This window comes from Belonocnema kinseyi, chromosome 5, assembly GCF_010883055.1.
Source record: "Belonocnema kinseyi isolate 2016_QV_RU_SX_M_011 chromosome 5, B_treatae_v1, whole genome shotgun sequence".
In the NCBI taxonomy this organism is placed as follows: domain Eukaryota; kingdom Metazoa; phylum Arthropoda; class Insecta; order Hymenoptera; family Cynipidae; genus Belonocnema; species Belonocnema kinseyi.
In genome coordinates this window covers 78,230,230-78,234,146 of record NC_046661.1, presented here as the reverse complement: position 1 = coordinate 78,234,146, position 3,917 = coordinate 78,230,230, and positions in this window count along the sequence as shown.

The following is a 3,917-nucleotide window of genomic DNA, read 5'->3' as shown; positions in this document are numbered from 1 at the left end:
CAGGGTGTCTGAAGAGTCCCGGGACGGTTGGATAATTCCTCATGTAAAATATTTTTCAAAAAAAATGAAGGTCATTCCTGAATTAAATTTCTACGAGGAATTAAATGGTGACCTTCATTGTGACCTTGAAGTTGACCTTTATGACTTTTTGAGGTCAACTTTGTTTTTTTAAATGGAAATCCCCTTTTTACATCTGCAAACGATAGAACGGAAAATTCTACGTTCAGGTACGTACCCAAGTCATAGGTCAATTGTAGCTTTCAAGGACGGTTAGAGGTTATTTGAAATTAACAAAGTTTTCCAAGACGTCAGTGCAATTCCTGAAATAAATTCCAACGATAATTTTTTATTCCAAAAAAATTCCAACGAGTCTTTGGTGAGCTCTGTATTGATCTTGGTGATGATCTTCAAGGTTTTTTAGAGGTTTTTTCCAAGAAGTTTACGTTTACGTTTGCATTACCCAGTAACAACGACGTGGACATAGTATATTCTGTTCCCTTTGGGGTGCTTGATTAGCGTGAGTCCCCTTGCCTCTCACGGTTCAGTGAAGATGTTCGAACTGAAAACCTTGAGCTTCTTGACAAAAAGCTATGCGATTGTATAAATGAGTTACAGCATTACGAATCATCTCTCTATCAATCAAAGTAGCCTGTTGCAGAATCCGATTCTGCAATTCTTCTAAGCTTTGCAGTTGCGTTGAGTACACTTTGCTCTTTAAATAACCCCAAAGAAAATAGTCGAGAGGCGTCAGATGAGGAGATTTAGCAGTCCACTCGATTTTACCTCTTCTTCCAATCCACCTTTGAGGGAACTGAGTATCCAAATATGCTTGAACCTCCCTACCGTAATGAGCCGCTGCTCCGTCCTGCTGGAACCAAATATTTTGAAAATTATCGCCTGTAATCTCCCTTATCAATGCACGGGCACTGAGATTATCATCGATGAAGAAAGGGCCTATCAATGTATTATTCAAAATACATCCAATCAGGATTTATGTCAGACCAATATCTACAATTTTCCCTGTTAACTTCACCTTTTAAAGTGAAAGTAGATTCATCTGAAAATACTGTATTGTACAAGAAAAGAGGATCTCTATCAATTCTGTCCATCATAATTTCACAAAATTAAACCCAACAATCAGGATCGTCTTCATTGAGCTCTTGTACCAGATGAACTTTGTAAGGATGGAAATTAATGCCTTTTAAAATATTTCGCACTGTCTCAGGAGCAAGGGCACGCTCATTACTAGCTCGACCTAAACTAAGGTGTAGGTTTTCAACAAATGCTTGGGCTATGTCCATCTGCCTCTCCTCAGATCCTTATAATTTTAAAATATTCAAAACGCTGTAACCAAGATCAATACAGAGCTCACCAATGAATTTCTCGTTGAAATTTACTTCAGGAATTACACTGACCTCTTGGAAAACTTTGTTCATTTTAAATAACCTCTAACTGTCCTAGACCTTTACAATTGACCTACGACTTGGGTTCGTACCTGAACGTAAAATTTTCCGCTCTATTGATTTCAGATGTAAAAAAGAGGGTTTCCACTTGAGGAAACTAAGTTGACCTTCAAAAAGACATGAAGGTCAACTTCAAGGTCAAAATAAAGGTCACAATTGAATTCCTCGTTAAAATTTACTTCAGGAATTACACTGACCTCTTGGAAAACTTTGTTAATTTCAAATAACCTGTAACTGACCTTGAAAGTTACAATTGATCTATGACTTGGACACGTACCTAAACGTAGAATTTTCCGCTCTATCGATTGCAGATGTAAAAAAAGGGGGCTTTCATATCAGAAAACAAAGTTGACCTTCAAAAAGCTATAAAGGTTACCTTCAAGGTCAAAATTAAGGTCACCATTAAATTCCTCCTTAAAATTTACTTCAGGGATAACCTTCACTTTTTTGAAAAATATTTTACCTGAGGAATTATCCAACCGTCCCGGGACTTTTTAGACACCCTGTATATAATTAAAAGTTTGTCATAAGTACAACCGCAGGATTTCGCCGGGAGCGGGTGCTAATCTGAAAAATTGCACCCGCTTCCAGCGAAATCGCGGTAAAATTTCAGGCACAACCACGTCTCACAACCGTAAGATAGGTGGTTAAGAAAAAGAAAGAGGAAAAAGAAGAGCGTCTCTTCCATTTGATACTCTATTTGCTGTACCCAGAATGATCCTGTTGTGAAGACATTCAAGACTCAATATTCCGCGACCCCCTTGACGGCGTGAGATGTACAGTCGCGGAACGGAAGACTTAAGATGCATGCTTTTGTTCATGTGCATAACCTTTCTTGTCCTGATATCAAGAGCTCTGAGCTCGTTCTTCGTCCATGGAACTACTCCAAATGAATAGAGTAGTACCGGGACGGCAAGCATGAGAGTATCCTTTATAGATGTCACATCCTGAATGCGGCTCTGTGGCACGCCCAGGTATGTATAAGGCTCTTCAGCGCAAAGATGTCGTATGGCGCTTCTATCAACGAGCTCAGGATCTTCAGGGATGCCATTAAGTTTTCCTCGCTTCAAATAAACCTTGGCGCATTTGTCTAACCCAAATTCCATTCCAATTTCCTTAGTATATCGTTCGACAATCCCCAGAGCTAGATGCAGTTGCTCTCTGTTTTTAGCATAGATCTTAAGATCGTCCATGTAAAATACATGAGTGACCTTGTACTTTCGTTCTGCAGGTTTGCCGCACAAGTACCCGTCGGAATAGCGCAGTGCTAGAGATAGTGGCAATAATGTAAGGCAAAAGAGGAGTGGGCTCATAGTGTCGCCCTGACAGACAACTCTCTGAAACGTGACCTTGTTATTTGTCACACGATTTTTTCCAGATGAGATAGTAAATCTGGTTTTCCAAAGCGGCATCAATCTCTCTATGCACCCAACTATTGGCGAATGAACCTTGAAGATTTCCAAAAGACAGATGATAAGTCTATGCGATGTAGAATCGAAAGCTTTCCGATAATCAATCCAGGCCATCGATAGGTCACGCTGGTAGAATGCTGCATCTTTGCAGACACATCTATCGATGAGCAGGTTCTCCCGACATCCGGCTACGCCTTTCTTTGAGCCTCGTTGTTCATACATTTCTTGCCACACAGGTTCAATTTCCCGAACAATCCTATCATTTAGGATAGCTGTGAATATCTAATAAAGCGTGTTCAGACAAGTTATTGGCCTGTAGTTCTTTGGGTCAGCTAAGTTGCCTATTTACGGCAGGAGTATTGTGCGCCCTTCCACCAACCACTCTGGAATCGGCTCTTCCGACTTCAAATATGAGGTGAAAATACGGGCCAAATGCTGATGAGTTGAAGAAAACTTCTTCCACCAGAAGGTTTTGATACAATCTGGTCCCGGTGTGGAATAGTTCTTCATCCCTCTTAATACTTTTTTCACCTCCTCGGTAGTGATGGGTGGGCATTCTTTATCAGGTGTTATGAGGGCAACACATAACTCCTTGAAGCTATTTATATTTTCTGAGTCTACGTCCAGTTTATGCTGAACTTCGTAGACTTCTCTCCAAAATACTTCGACCTCCTCTGGTTTGGGTGGGTGTTCGACAGTAACTGGAGGGTCTTCGAAGAGCCATTTTGGACCCATCCATCTCTGACCTATCTTGGAAGATGGGTCAGAGAGAAACTGTTGCTTTTCTCTGATCCACCTCTGCCTCCGCTCTAGACTTCTCTTAGCGTCAGATAGTATCCGTATTCTCTCAACAATATGCTGCCTGATGGTCAGCAGCTTTGACTTGTTAAGTGTGTGATAACGGGTCCTGAGTTCGCGCGCGAACTTTCGAACCTTGGCGGTAAAATTCCTGCCAGATGTGATGTAGTCAATCACACATTGAATGCGGGACGCGTACTGTCTTGCCCAGCCTATCTTTATGGCAAGTTGATGCATTCGTCTT